Source organism: Balaenoptera physalus (assembly GCF_965194825.1).
Source record: "Balaenoptera physalus genome assembly, chromosome: 2".
In the NCBI taxonomy this organism is placed as follows: domain Eukaryota; kingdom Metazoa; phylum Chordata; class Mammalia; order Artiodactyla; family Balaenopteridae; genus Balaenoptera; species Balaenoptera physalus.
The window spans coordinates 52,831,991-52,849,057 of NC_138883.1; the positions used below are offsets into that span (position 1 = coordinate 52,831,991).

At 34.0% G+C, this 17,067-nt stretch overlaps 1 protein-coding gene across 4 annotated transcripts in view; it reads left to right on the forward strand.

The window, feature by feature from the left end:
• Positions 1–17,067, forward strand: part of MDGA2 (MAM domain containing glycosylphosphatidylinositol anchor 2) — an 809,247-nt gene that overhangs the window by 427,263 nt on the left and 364,917 nt on the right. The gene's annotated exons all lie outside the window — the stretch shown is intronic.

Here is a 17,067-nt window from a genome sequence, read left to right on the forward strand (position 1 = left end):
CTAGGGTCTGTTCCAAAAAACGGAGTTCTATTTAGTTGAGAATGACAAGTGTATACGGTTGTAATAGCTCGTTTAACGTATTTCCGGAAGAAAGAACCTCCATTAGAAATGTTCATAGTTTTTATAATTAAATAATACATATTCATTACAGAACATTTAAGAACCAAATTAATAAGACAATAAATATCACTGAAAATCCCACCAATGACTGTTAGTGTTGAATGTATATACTTCTTATCTTTATATATAAGTATGTAAATGCATATTTATATTTGTATAAAGAAATCATGCTGTACATACTGTAATTGGTTTTGTTAACTTTACCTATGTGTAATTTCTGTTATTCTTATTTTATTTTATTTTTTTTAAGATTTATTGATTGATTGATTGATTGATTGCTATGTTGGGTCTTCGTTTCTGTGCTAGGGCTTTCTCTAGTTGCGGCAAGTGGGGGCCACTCTTCATCGCGGTGCGTGGGCCTCTCACTATCGTGGCCTCTCTTGTTGCGGAGCACAGGCTCCAGACGCGCAGGCTCAGTAGTTGTGGCTCACGGGCCTAGTTGCTCCGCAGCATGTGGGATCTTCCCAGACCAGGGCTCCAACCCGTGTCCCCTGCATTAGCAGGCACATTCTCAACCACTGCGCCACCAGGGAAGCCCGTGTTATTCTTATTTTTTAAAACGCACATCATGAGCAAAGCTATTTGAATTGACTCGTGAAAGACCAAAATCTCAGTGTAGAGTCTGTTTTTGATCCAATTCTGTTGAAAGTAATCAGTACCTAGGGCAATGCTGTGCCACCTGGAAATTGTTTGTTGATTTATTTTTGTTCTTGGTCTCAGTTTTCTACTTTTTGCTGTTAGCAAATATATTTAAAGTCCTCTTGGTCTCCTTACTTTCTTCCCCACCAAGACAAATTAAGGACCTATATTCAGTTTGGTCTTTTGCATAGGTTTCTATCGTTCCATTGTCTTTTTACAAGAACTTGCATTTTTTTGGTTAACTCTTTAGTGTTAGAATAAAAGGATTTTTTTAGTGATTCAGACATAAGTAACAAGTGAGGAGTTCCTGTTTTTCTACCCATCTTTCATTCTTTCCTTTTTTCTTTTCCTTCAATTCAGGGTAAGTGTTGCATAGTTGGGAAAGTGATGGGAATTATATGTGATTTATCAGATCCTGTGCTGTATCTCATGTAATTATTCAGGTGACTGAGAAGTGGGTGACAAGGCTGCATTTGTGATTCACCTTCCACATTCAGGTGCTTGCACCATTCCTGAAAAGGATGAGAGAGAAGAAGCCCATGTCCAATCTTTCTAGCATTTCCTAGTCCCTTAGGCATCCCCTGGCATAACTAGGGCATCTGTAGCCCATGTGCTGCTCTCTCCCTGTCCTTACGGGCCTTCAGGTTAGGCTTACCCCTATGCTTCCCAACAGTATAGCCTCTGGACCCCCCTCCCCTGCTCAAATATTTATAGTAACATATACTTTAAAAAAGTACTATGTTTACTGTTTTTCACATATAATTTTAAATGACACTAAATTTAATTTAAATGAATTAAACACTTTTATAACTTTTTAAAGTACACATCTGTGTCTTTTGTTATAGTTTTGGTCATGAAGTTTTAAAATACACAACTTCAATACCTTAGACACAATTCTAAAATCTAAAACGTTTTGCAGATTGAATGGGTGTGTTTTGTGTAATTTTATTGGTAACTTTTTTCAGCAAAACCTGATGTGAACTAGTTTGGTGGCAACATCTAACCTGAAATGACTTGAATACAAAAATAGAAAAGACTTTCTGGTCTTTATTTACCCTACTTTGTCTGAATAATCATATGTTTTGCTCTCGAAATAATGTATTTGATTACACAGTGTTGCCACAGAGCCTGCTGGCTGTGTTATATAATACATGGTATATGTACTTTATTATCTTCCTAAAATCTGAAATATTCTGAAAAACATTCCCCTAAGGCTTTGAATGAGATTGTGACTTGCATTGCCACTCCAATGAGTTTGATAAAAACAATAAAATTGTATTGCTGTGTTAAAAATCTAATACAAGAGGGAAATGACATTTTTTTTATTTACTTATTTATTTTTATTTACTTTACTTTTATTTACTTAAAATTTTTATTTATTTACTTATTTATTTTTGGCTATGTTGGGTCTTCGTTTCTGTGCGAGGGCTTTCTCTAGTTGTGGCGAGCGGGGGCCACTCTTCATCGCGGTGCACGGGCCTCTCACTATCGCGGCCTCTCTTGTTGCGGAGCACAAGCTCCAGACGCGCGGGCTCAGTAGTTGTGGCTCACGGGCCTAGTTGCTCCGTGGCATGTGGGATCTTCCCAGACCAGGGCTCGAACCCGTGTCCCCTGCATTAGCAGGCAGATTCTCAACCACTGCGCCACCAGGGAAGCCCGGGAAATGACATTTTTAAAGACTTTTAAAAAGAGGCTTCTCTTCTTACTGCAAAGCCTTTTCAGTACTATTCTGCATTATACCCACTCTTTTCTGTTTGTTCATATCCCTTGCTGTCCAGACTCAGTTGTGCCTCAGGATCTTAGTTCACATTGCACACTTGGGTGGAACTGACAGCACGACTCCCTCCAGTTTTCCCAAGCCCTGTTAGTCTTTTAAGGCCTGTGTTACCTTCCAAGCAGCCATGCTTGAAGGCACTAGCTCTATTCCCTTCTTTTTATGCCTCCTTTGGGATTTTTCCCACACAACCTAAACTTGACAAACATCTTGTTCTATGTTGTTTAAGTTAAATTTCATGGTGATGCATACCATAGTGAAGTACTACTTTCAGTAAGTTTCTGGTGACAAGGATTTATTAGAAAGCTGTCTAAAATTATATTATTTGAGAGAATAACATATATTCAATTATGGACTCTATAAACAAATGTGACATCTCAATAATATAAATTTTCCTGGGAATACCTTACCTTCAGCTCCAGAGAAGATTTTTTTTTTTTTTTTTTGGCCACGGCTGCGCAGCATGTGGCATCTTAGTTTCCTGACCAGGGATAGAACCCACGCCCCCTGAAGTTGAAGTGTGGAGTCTTAACCAGTGGACCACCAGGGAAGTCCCAGAGAAGATCTTTCTTATGGGGATCTAGACATGTGTTTTAAGTAGTTATGTCCATTTTGAAAGTTTAAATAAATAAATTCCTTCACACAGTAACTTTTCAAACATGTTTTGACTGATAAGAATACTTTACAGCTGAGACAATTAGGCCTTTTTGGGAATCCATGTTGTCGAAATATAACCTTGATTGAAAATCACAGTTTTTAAGTAACACAGTTTTTAGGCTCAAGTATGTTTTCTCTACATGAATATTTATACTTTAAAACCTGTCCTATCATTGTCAGTAGGAACATGACTGGCATATCAGTGCTGAGTTTAAACTTGGCAACCTTGACATCTAAAATTGGATTATAGTCTTAAGATTCATCTGGTACTTGGATTTTGATTTGATGTTGGACTGGTCAATTGAATAGAAATTCATTTTTATAAACCGTAAACAAGTGAGCAACTTTATTTCAGGTGCTGTTGCCATAACTATTTTTGGAAATGCTAAAACAATAGGATTAATTATTATTATTTTTTTTATGCTTGAAGTCATGGTTTTAGAATCATCAACTACACTGTAGATTTCTATTTCTTTTTCTAAACTAATTCGTCAACACTGGTAGAACTTGGAACAGAGTATAGGCATAGAATACAAAATACAAAATAATCTGCAGGTAAGGATTATATTTGCAACAACAAGCTGAGGCAGACTATGGCTTAGATTTAACAAAAATTCTAATAAATGATATTAGAATTTATCCTTGAATCCCTTCTTATAGGTTGTCTTTTAAAAATCTTCCATAAAATATTAAGTTTATAGCCATCCTGGAGAGATTTCATAATAGTAAAATATGTATCTCTCATTAAACCCCATGTTCTGATTATAAGTTTCTAGACTTTAGAGCTAATACCTACCTAAAATAAAATTTAGTGCTAACTCCTCATTATTTTGATAAGGAAATTTATTTTCAGAAGAGGAACCTGCTGCAATGCTGATTGATATAAAATGAGGTGATTTTATTAGATAGATATTTTGAAATATTTGTGACACTGTATTAATATTTTGATCAATTTGGGAAGATTTATTAATTTAAATTAACAATTTCTTCCCACATAATTTTCTAAAATTTATTATAGCAGAAAAATTGGACCATGTAGGTTTTATAAAGCAACTACCAAATGTATTTTTTTTTGTTTTCTCTGTGTTACTATTTTGAGAAGATATAGCTATGTTTCTCAGTTTATCATGACCTATCATTTTGTTTCTTAAGAATTCTAAAAACATTCCAAAATGAAGTATAATTCCTTTAAAAGTATATTTATAAACAAGCAGATTTCATAACCACATAACTTATTTTTTTGTAAAATCTGACCTAGTCATTTATACAAATATTTCCAATCAGAAGCTCATCAATTACAATTCTTCTTTTGCTGGGAAATAGCTTCTGAGGGTCTGAAAACTAACAGCTATATGTTTAAGAAAAACATGTAGGATTAATTCTACTTAAACCTGCTGTTTTCAAACATATTCATTCTTCACATCTTCTCCCTAAAACTATGCTAAAACAATAATAAAGGAATAAAACAACAACAGTAACAACAACAAAACACATATCAACAGTGATAGAGGGAATGGGAGAGGAGATGACAGAAAAACAATTTTGAAGGAAAAGAATCAGATCAGGGAATGGCCACTGCTCAGCATACTAAAGAAAACTTGATTCAAAGCTGTCAGTATGTAGGAGGACAGAATTAGGCATACTGAAGTGTTACAGAATTCTTAAATAACTCAGGAATTGGAGACACCATTTAGCTCTTAGAGTGTAATTCAGTCTAAAAACAGAAGAAGTGGTTGAAGGTCTATATAAGAAGAGTTAAATACTCAGATCTCCTTTCACATTTCACACAATTCAGTGCCCAACTACCTCCCTTCTCCCACCAACTTCCTAGTCAAATCCCTGCAGAAGGCTAGAAATTGATTTTTGTGAGATGTTGAAACAGAGAAACTTTGAACTAAGAAACATGGACTCATTGAAAACAAAGGCAACGTAGTCTTAAATCAGGGTTATTAAGTGAAAGTTTACATACTCAACACAATCCCTTTTGACACTTGGTTCTGAGAATTCCTTTCTGGTGGAATATTGGAGAATTCCTTTCTAGGAAAATTGATGATCTCTGGAGAAAAGGCTACAGATCCTGACAAAAGGGTCCTTGTCGAAACAACCTCAGTAATACACTCACAGTGAAGCCTACTGTTGATCAACAGAGCTACCAATAAGCTCTTTTATAACTGAGTCTAGATGTGAGTATACCAGATAACCAAACATTTGAGACAATCTTCTAAAAAATAAAAGAGAGAAACCAAGAAAAATAAATGGGAAAAAGAATTCAGGAAACAAGGATACTTCAGGGAGCCCAACTACAAAATAAAACACAATTATTGATATTTTTAATTAGTATTCTCAGAAAAAAGGGGAAATATTGCATTCACATAACAAGAATAGGAAAAGAGAAACAAGGAATTTTCAGAGAACATCATTGAACTCTTAGAATATTAAAAACGTTAACATAAAAATCAATAAAAGGGATGGAGATAAAGTTGACGAAATCTTAAAGAGAATAAAACAAAATTTAACAATCAAAGGGATGGAAGAAGAAGGAGAAGATAAGAAGATTAGAGAAATGGTCCAGCTAATCTAACGTTTGAATAGAATTCCGAAAAGAGAAATAGAGATTAAGAAATTATTTTCTAAAAAATTAATTAAAATTTCTATCATATTTAGACATACGTTTCTAATTTAAAAAAACCCACTAGGTGTCTAGCACATAGAGTAAGCAAGATCCACACCAAAACACATCCACATGCAATTCAAACACTAAGATAAAAATGAAGATCTTAAATGTTTCCAGTGAGATTTTCATTTTTTCCAAAATGATCACATATAAAGAATTAGGAATCAAAATGGCATAATAGAGATCAGAAAGCTAGAAGACGATTGAGTAAAGCTTTTGAAATTCTAAAGGAAGACTATTTTCAAACTAGAATTTTTCTACACAACCAGACATATTTTTTTCAGGTATTGAAGAAGAAGGAAGACATTTTTAGACCTATAAGATTTCCAAATTAGTTCTGTCATGTTCCCTTTCTCAGGACACTACTTTTATGTATGTTCCACCAAAACTGATTTTAAAAATAGGAGATTGTATATAGGAGAATATAGAAGGGAATCCCAAGATGATAATGAAGCAAAATACCATGATGATAGCTGTGCCTTGGAAGTCAAGAGCAACCAAGACAGACTGAGTCTGAGAGAAGAGGCTTCATGAAGGATATCTTCAGGAGAGAGATGCAACTAGTGGGTTATCTGATGGTTTAGAGAAGGATTTTACACTTCTCATGGAAAGCTTAATAATATGGTAATGATGGGTGTATACATGATTGAGGAAACAAAATGTGAGTGTTAATAACAGAACACAAAGAAAAAGTTGTATGAAATGAAATGTAATTGAAATATATTATAAGGTTCAACTCTGAAGATATACTTGGATAGTTAATGATAACAATAGCAGTTGACTTAACCATAAGTATATAAATATAAGGAATATGGGGAAGGAGGAGAGTTAGTATAAGAGAACTAAAGGCTTCTCTTCAACAGGAAGAAATCAGTAAGACAACGTGAAAATGGAAAAAAATCTATAAAGAGCAGTTAAACATTTAGAAATATGAAGGCAAAACCAAGAATGGTTAAGAGATGCATTAGAAAGGTTGCCTCTGGGTATTAGAAATACTTGAGGTTGTGTTTTGTATAATCATTGGCTTTCTAAACTATGTGCATGTATAATTTGATAATTTTTAATTTGTAAAATATAGATTTGAAGATTTTGCCTTGGAGGTCCTTGTTATTAAGCTCCTAGAAGTGAAAACTAATCCCATTCCAGATTTTATCAGAGGATTATTGTCAATTCTGATTATATTTACACTTTTATTTAATTCTCCGTAAGAATTGATGTTTTTTGATATTTGACACCAAATCACCAAATAATAAAGTTGACTGAAAAGGTATCTTACAAGAAAAGGACAGACAATAGCATAGGGAACATTGTTGCCACATTCTAACTAATTTCCCCCCAACAGATAGAATAAAACTCTTTCACTACCATTTGTTTACTGGTGTTTTAGATGAAACATTTACAAAGTAAATTTTTACCCTTCTTCATGCCACAAATATTTGAGAGGCTATTCAAAATATAGTTGCATTAAATTTTATGAGGCTAAGAAGGAATTTATTACATAATTTGTACCTTCATTGAGTTTGAACTACTTAAAGAAACAACATGAAATATATAATTTATTTAAATGGGACACAAATGTTAAGCAAGAAAGTAAACAACATAAATGATGCCACACAACATGAATGATGTGTCAAATGGCACAGAAAATGGAAGAGTGAGATGGTACTGTGGCCTCTTATCATTAAAGAAGTAGGATTGACATTATAGTTTGAAGGATGAGATTTGACATGCATCCGAAAACTTTTGGCAGTTTTTTGTCCTGAACTCTTTTTCCAGGATGTTTGTGTAGCAAACAGCCTTAGATATTAGAGTCAGTATCTGCCTCCAGAGCAGAAGGAAGATTTGCTTCCTGACCAGGATAATAAAGGTACTGTCTCCCTCAGGGACAAAGATTAGGTAGGTTTGCTAGTAGGACCTTTTAAGATCAGAAGTTTTTTAAACTCTGGATTCCTTAGCTGTGTCACAAACTGTGTACAACATTCACTTAGACTGCTCCCACATTGCTCCTTTGGAAATTGAAGGAGGAGAACCTATGACGACATGAGGCTCATCTGAGACTTGGGTGATAAAGTCCTTTGCTTCTGACCCAGGAGTCTCATGTCTCTGTGAGCTTCCATGAAGCTGTGGCAAGCTAACTTGTTAGCTAGTAAATAGGGAAAATACCCGACTCTTCAGAGTTCTTACACAGTAGGTTTAAATAAACAGAAGGGAAAGCCAAATGTATTCCATAATGAGTGAGTAGTTTGAAGACACAGAAGAGAGATTAAGTGAACTGTGTTTGGGGAATAGTGACTCAAATGGTGGGTTTAGAGGAAGAATGAAAGCTTAATTTGAAAAGTGGGCTGTCATATTGTGTTGAGATTTTACTGCTAATGTTTTTAGACCATATGAATGATTATCTGCTATTTATGTGAAATATAAAATGAAGAAATTATAATTTTAGGACTTCAGAATTACTGATGAGAATCAGCATTCTCCTAATACTAATACTGCTTCATTTGACCTACGAAACAATGGCCACTCATAAGGAACTCCAATATCTGTCTTTGGAGGAAGAGAGTATATTCTACAATATGTAAAAAAAAAAAAAAAAGTAGGTTCACAGAATTTTGAAGTCCTCGTACTAAAATATATTTGTTACCTTGAGATTCTTCAGGGCATTTAAACAATTTTTTGAGAATGTGTTTCCATAATTCTTTCACTTATTCTCAGCCATGACTGTATTGCTCACAGGGTAATAGAGGTCATACAACTTTAAAGGTTAGGGTTTGATTAAAACTTATTCTTAATTCAAAAAGAAATTAGATTCAGAGATGTTAGCTTAATAAGTTTTCATCTGGCAGACACTGTTCACACATGAGACAAATCTTTTCCAATATCCATTAAACATTTTGTAAGCCTTCTTATTTCTGAAACATACTCCCCACTTTAGTTTCACTTAGGTAGATTGTTGCATTTCATTATATTCAGAACAAGCAGTGAAATTTTTTGTCCTTGTCTGTTAGATTTTTTATTACATCTTCACCTGAGAAATTAATGGGAGATTAGGATGACATGTTATCAATTTATTCTTCAGATATAATTTACCTGTGTTAGAATTATAAACGTCACAGTTAAAAAATATTGGCAGTGAGTTGTTTGAGTTTATTTTTATTAGACCCATCAACATGACTTCTGGACAACAAAGTTTAGGAAAAATGTCTACAACGACTAATGGAAATTCTGGTAACAAGACTACTGCCTTAAGTCAATCTCATGAAGCATAATTTTCTCACCACCACCCCTCCTCCCTTGGGTTGGAAGGTCTTAATGATGCTTGATATGGTAATTACGATGCTTATTAAAAATGGGTTGCTGTCATGGTAATTATCCTGTTAATAAATTTCAAGACAGAATTTTGCAATTTTGTGTATCTGCAGATGAAGAATGCTTGCTTATCAGAGTTATTTACTCACGGGACACATGACCAATCTAATTCCCGAATAGCGTTAGCATTACTAATAAAAGAACTTAGTAACACACAAAAAAACCCTTTAGTGAAAACTACAGTGAGTATATAGAGACTCCTACTGGGTCAAAGACCATGTCAGCGTCATGCTAAGAATGCTTAAATTCCTGTAATCTTAGACATGAATAGGCAGATAAAGATGTATATTACATTCCTTTTAAACCCATCTAATTTCTTCTCCTCAGAGTCTTACATAAAGTGTACTTAGCTTCTGTAATATATTTTCAGCTTACAAGTCCTTTACTATTCTTTTTCTTGTTCAATTTTTTGTGCAACATTTGTAAATTTTTAAAAATTATGTTGCCTTTCCTAGGACTTTAAGTATGCAAACATATGTCTACTCTTTCTTTCGCGTGACCATTTTGTATATATGAACAAAGGCAGTCTGACTCTCTGCACCTTTTTTTTACTGATTCATTACTCCTGTGTAATTTATTGTTGTTTGTATGAGACAGTTTCCAAACATTTTACCTTCTAGTGGACTCTCCTACCATGCTTAAGTTTGTCAGTATTTCCCAAAAAAATTTTAGTATAGATATCAGGTGATCCACACAGTCTAAATTGGAAGTATTATCCTTATAATCAAGAAATTTGTATTCTTGCTAATAAAATTATTTATTTTGGATTCTTTAAAAATTCAAGCAATAATATTTTTACTGTGTTGATTTGAATTGGCTTGTGGTAAGAATGTTCTTCACATAGACATTTGAAAATTTACATTCTGTTAACATTTTTTGTGCAGTTGGTTATATTGTAACCTGAAGGCAGAATCTTATATTTATTCCTGTTTAATTTTGTCTTATTTTTATCTGTGCGTAAGTATTTTAAGATTTTAAAATATTTTTATTGTAGAATTATATTTCCTATTTATTCATTTTATATTTTTCTATTTTGTTTAAAATATTATTTGTTTCCTAAATTTCTTCAAATTCATTGCTAAAATATATCCTAGGGGCAAGACCAAGATCAACCCACTTTAATATGCTGTACTAAACCACACCTCCAAATTTTAGGCTATCAATTATGACCTGCGATAGACACTTTCCAGATGTTTACCAAACCGGTGTTAATTTCCTTAATACCCAGATGAACTCTATTTCCCAGTCTGTTTGTCTAGTGGGGTCATGAGACAAGTTTGGCCAGTGGAATGTGAGAGGAAGTGACATGTGCCATACTCAGGTTGAGTGTCTGAAACATCTCACACAGTTCTGTACAGAGTGTCTTGATTTATCTGTCTCTCCATACAGAGGCTCCTGTAAAGTGTCTGAGGACCCATTGGTTTTTGGAGCCACACAATGGAAAGATTGTGAATAACAAAAATCACCATTTATTTATTTATTTATTGGCCATGCCACGGAGCATGTGAGATCTTAGTTCCCTGACCAGGGATCGAACCCATGCCCCCTGCAGTGGAAGCGTGGACTCCTAACTACTGGACCTTCAGTGAATTCCCCAGAGTCACCATTTAGAGGAAAGCTACCCAGGAGACCTATAAGAGTAGGAGAAATTGCATTGCAATTTTCATGAAAGGAAGATTTTTTTGTTGTTTTTTAAGCCACTGAGGTTTTAGGGATATTTGTTATACTTATTCTAATCACTATTTTCTTGATTACTACTTCCATCTATTCTCCATTTCTACAGTGTATTTATGAAATTATAGAGAGTCTTCAAAAATGTTGGTAATTTTGTTCTTTTTAGCACATTTTAAGGGTCAGAAGTAAATACACTTTAACAAAAACAACCACATGAAAGAAAAGAAATCCATTTATTGATTATGTGTACTAAATGGATAAAGTAGGAAAATTACTAATTTCTCAGATTCCAATTTTACAATCCCTGCCCACAGTGTAGGAAATACTCCTGGTCTAAGACTTCTCTCCCTTGGAACTCTACATTAATATCTTCTGCAGCTGAACCATTTTCTAGTTTGTCATTTTTCCCATTCTTTCATGAAACAAGAAGGGTAGGACTGTGTCTCAATGGAAGAATATAATGCCAATATGTCAACTTCATTCTATGACTTATTCTTAGTTTTTATAATGTTTCAAATTCTGTTCATCAGAAGAGGATCCAATTTTTATTTGTCTAAAGTTGCAACAACTGAAGTGTGAAGAAGTAGTTGCTATTTACTTAAGCAGACCAGTTTAATAAATTGGGTTAATCCAGTTTTACATTTTGACCTGCAGTATGTTTTAGACAAACAAGATTTAGTTTCTAAAGCTAAATATTAGTATAGATTGTTTTAATAAGAAAAGAATATTCATCTGTGAAGGATGGTTCCTATAGCAAAACTGAAATCTGATTACCATTTTTATTCTAACCTCATGATTAATCACAGAGATAATATTTAAAAAGAGTTCCTGCATGTGTAAAAGTGGAGAATGTAAAAAAAAAAAAAAAGATTTCTCTCAGTCATGATGTACCCAAAATACAGAATTTCCCTGATCAACTATTGCAGTAGAAAATGTATTGGTGACCTCTGATACCTTCTTCTCATTCTTTATTTCTGGGTACACTGGAGTGACTTCCAAATGCATGTACCTGAAAATTCTTTTCCTAGAGATTTTTTTGGTTTCCAGAGTCTACTCTACCCATATTCTCAGCAGGCAGAAGTTTTGAGAAATTAATGCTCACCCCCATATCTTAGAAAAATTTATTAGTGGGAGTTGGTGTACAAATACCTCAGCTACCATGGTCCTTGGATGGGATGACTCAGAGAGACTGTTTCACTGTTTCCCAGAGTTCCTTGGGAAAATTAAATTCTAATTCTTCACAATTGTCACCAGTTTAATAATGCATCCTTTATATACATATATATATATATATATATATTTTTTTTTTTTTTTCCCCACACACTTCCCAATACCTTATGGGTGTTTCTGGGAACACTTTTCAAATACCCATTTTGCATTTGAGTCTTTGTCATAGAGATTGCTTCTGGGGGAACTCAAAAAGACACATATTGGTAAAGGGAAATATGATGATAAATTATTCTAGAATGTTAACAGTTTGATTTTAGCTTCAGGAGCAAGCTACACATCTGACTCATTTGTATTTTCATAACCTTTATCAAAAGTTATTTTGTACATAGTGAGTGTTAAAATATTGATTAGCACATATTTTGACTCATCTAATTTGCAATATAATTTTCATGTAATTACCCAGTATCTTTTTTAATAATAAGTTCAGGATTTTGTCCAGCATCAATTTCAAGGTATAATTTTTTTATTTCATCTCTAGAGAAGAGGAAATCTTGAATACTCTTTTATTCTCTTCTATTGGTGAGTTTCATTTACAGTTGTCAAATTTAGTGGAACAGATTCTGAAGCATATCCCTGGGTCTATAGAAGACTTAGCTCTTCTTAATTCCCCATAAACATTGCCTATTTCATACCTGTTCACTGCTTCTTATTCAGAGAACATAATGGAAGAGTTTCTTTGAAACCAGTTTAGCCCTATCTTTCTAAAGCTGATTGTTTCTCATTCATACTGATCAAACACACCCTCCTAAGAGCTATTCACAGAGCACCGACTGGAATCCTTTCCTGATTCCACAGGCACGCAACCAGAGTAGCTACCAACAGCTTTCTCTCAGTTGCTCTGCACCTGTTCCAACTGCCTTTAGGTCGTTGTGCTCATTCAACCTGATTCTGAAAATCCCAGGCATTCAGAGCCTTCTGGACTGGAGGTCCCCAAAGGCTACTTCCAATTATAGTCAGTCAGTTTGCAATGTTATTTGAGGACCCACTATATGTAAAACATTCTAACTAGAAGGTATGGTGAGAGATAAAACAAAAACACAAGGCCTTTGCCCTAAAGAAGTTTACAATTAGTTGGAGATTTGAAAAATAGACATAGAAAGGAACTTGTTTGAAAAATAGGCTGGTGAATAAAATGTGTATGTGTATTAAAAGTACTAAGGGAAAAGTGATATGAAATATGACATCAATTAGAAAGTCTTTCCACTAGGTATATTAAAGAATTCAAGAAAACAGGTATAATTATTACATCAACGTGCACTTAATTGCTAGGTTGTTAGGTAAAAACTATCAATTCTTGAACAAACTTATTTACTGAAAAGTAGCAATGTTTTTCACAAAAGTTGGTGACTATTCTAATGGGCAGCTATGTTGATATTTTTATGTTTATTTTTACCAACAAGTTGAAACAAAATGTTTGTGTCTAAATTCAGTAAAGGTTCTTTCTCGTATCTAAAAAATTATTTAAAAGTTTTATCTGTCATTTTAAAATGGTAAATTCATTGATTAAACCAAGTAAAAAGACCTTTAGAAAACAGACCATTGGCTATGTGAGATTCCTTAGCCTAAAGTTAAATGACAGGCAGATGTTCCTGCTGAGTCAACCAGAGACTCAAGATTGGTATTCAGTGTTTTGATTTCCAGTTCATGGACCCTCTGAGTCTAGTTTTCTCCCTGAGGATAAAGTCTACTACTATCAAATCTATATTGCATACATATTTCATTTAAAAAAGTTAGAAGCAATATAATTTGTACAAATAAAGTAGCAAATAAAATGATTTGAATCTGAAAAATATGTATGAGGATGTTTAATTCGATTTATTTCACATGTTTTTAAATCTAGCAAATTCTGAGTCTCACTGAGAGGATAAAGTAAAAGTTTGAGTAGTAAAGTATTACACTTGAGGCTATTGATGTGATTAATACTTTATCTGAATTTATTCAGAATGTATTACAGTCTCAAATTTATAACAGTCCCAAGACAACCTAGTAAGCTTTGCTCTGCAGCTCTGTCTATACCATGAATCAGATGAAATAATTTGGAATATTAATTCTTGGCTAACTTTATAAGACAAGATGGAAAGATACTCATAGAGGGTAAAAAAGCAATTAGATTTATACAAGATAAGAAGCTCTTTAAAATTAAAATGACTTCTACCTCCAAATTTAAATTAAGGCAAGATTTTAAAAAAGTTTTTTTTCCTTTGACAATTAAAGAAAATGGTTCTTGTCAGCCTGACCAAGGATATGACATGTGACCTTGTTTTGATACTTCATATTTCGAAAAACTTAGCTCTCTTCTCTTGATAGAGGGAGAAATTAACAGTTTTTAGCATCTGTCCCATACTAGTATGGCTGAACACCATATATTAAAGTATCTGAAAAGTACGCCTACTTTCAAGCTCTTAAATTGAAAATGAAATGAAAGCATTTAAACTCTGCTAGAGTGCAGCAGTTTTGTTTGTTTTGTTTTGTTTTTGTTTTTAATTCATGGTCACTTGGGTTTGACACTAGGCTTAGAATATAAAAATTCATGTTTTTTTATGAGGTAACTATGAGGCATATATGTATTCAAGACATCCAGATGGCTGTGAATAAAGTCAATTTCAGCCATTTTCAGGTGTCCATCCCTAAGAGTTATATTCAAAATGTGGCGTGAACACATAAAGAAAGGCTTTTAGAAATCTTTTCCAATGTTCAGAATGAGCTAAATTAGAGAAAGGGTAACAGATGCTGTTTTGTAATCCCACCTCCAGGTGTTTTATTCCAGTCCCTCAGCGGAACGCCACACCTGCTTCCTGCAGACCTCTCCTACAACAGTAGTGCTCCTCTTGAATTTATCTGCATGTCATTGCCAGATCCATCTCTCTTAATTCAGGGCTCATCGTAATACTTGTCACTAAAAATTCTACATTCATTCTGTACATTTTTACTAATAAAACTCCACATTCCTTGTGCTTGTTTTTTTTTTCCTACTTTTGACATGTAATCCTTCATCCTCCCAAACCGATGTCCTCCTCACCTCGCCTCTCCTCTTTCTCTTGCTCTCCGTATTCTAGCTGACCTTGGCCCTCTCCTGCTGCTGAAGGACCTGGGCTTACTTCTGTCTACACACTGTGTTCCTGTTGTGTCTTCTGCATCCTCATCTCCTCTGTTTTGACCAATTTCCCAACCTTGCTTACCCTTCAAGCTTCCTTGCTGACTTCTTGAATTCTTTTCTTCATCTCTTCTCCTGGGAATTATAACTTGGTTTTTTTAACTTTATACCCCAAATATTTCATGGAATTACTTGCCTCTTTATGTTACATGTACAATATGCTTTGTGAATCCTACAGGACATTTTAAGATTCAGTTTTTAAGATTTTTAGAAAGGTTGTGGTGAACATACAGTATTTTTTGTAACATCACCAGTGACTCCATGATGAAAAATATTAATATTCTCTAGCCCTCTCTATACCCTGAGTTATATCAAACATGAAGTGGGAGAAATGAACTTTCTAAATAGCCTCAAATCATTTGAAGGCAATGTTTGTCATCACAAGAGCTCAGGCCATGTCAGATTTTGTTTTCAAATGGGTTATGGAAAATCTTTCCTTTTTGAGAGCTTCTTGTTCTTTAGAATTGTGTGGGAGAATTTGTTTAATTGTACATAAGGCACAAGGTCAATCTGTATCAATAGTTGTTTTGTATGTTGACAGGTATTATATAATGATTCATGCCTATAAATTTTGTTTTTCTAAAGGCCTTGTAAACTCCTAGAGAGCAAGGATCACCTTATGTCATTATTTAGTATACTCCTGTCCAAATGACCAGCTCAATGATGAACTTGCAGTAGGGTATAAGAAACAGGTGTTTGTGGAGGGATAGATTAATTTCTGAGGTGCACCTAGAAGTAAAATCAAACTACTTGACCTAATCTCTTTCAGAATGTGTATTTGAATGTTTATCTTTCTTTAGACGTGTGGCCCTTCTTTTATGACCTCCAAATTCTTAGAAATAGCCTATATAACTTAAATTATGTGATTCCCCATTTCCTGTCATAACATTGCCAAATAATAGTAATAATATTTAAACTCTTTATGGTTTTCTACTGCTTAAAAATTATGTTCTGATAAATTTCCTGAGTCAAGATCCAGGCAAAGAAATGATGGCATGTGTCCATATGTCCATTGGGAACAGATAGCAAATGGCTTGTGATTTTAATGGCAATTCACTGAGAGAAGACAGTATGCTGTAGTTGGAAAACTCAGTTTCTTTCCTTTATTTTCTCTGTGAGTATGAAACAACGTTTTCAATGAGAGGGTGACATCTGGAAAAAAATGCCTTCGAATAGTGTGCTTTGTGGGAGTGAAATCCTACTTCATATGGTATTATATATAGTGGCCCATACAGTATTCATTCAACAAACAATTCTTAAGTGACGTCTGTGTGGCAGATTCTATATGACTCTGTGTTGGTGTTTTACAAAATCAACACAGTTCATATCATCAGAGAGAATATGATCCAGAAGAGATAGTTAAGATACTTGCTGTAGTAGCTGAAATGCTGAGCTAAGATTGAGAAATCATGGTTCCATGTTTTCTTATGCTGGCCGTGAGACTTGCTAAATTATGAATTCAATAAAGAGACAACTTTCCTGGGTTTCATTATTTTTTTTCTTTCTAAATGAACAGATTGGACTGAAATATCTTTAATCGCCACCAAAATTTTAAATTCCTTCATTCTGAACTTTTTATAGAAAAGATGCTTCAAATTAAACAAAACATCTAGAATGAAGATTTTGAGTGTGTGCTGGGGCATGGAAGAGATCAAAGCTCCAATAAATAAAAATTTACTTTTTTTTCCTAAGAACAGTTCTGAATAATTATAATGATATTTCAGTAAACATTTTTTGGGTACCTATTAGCCTTGGGGATATTAAAATGTATAAAGCATA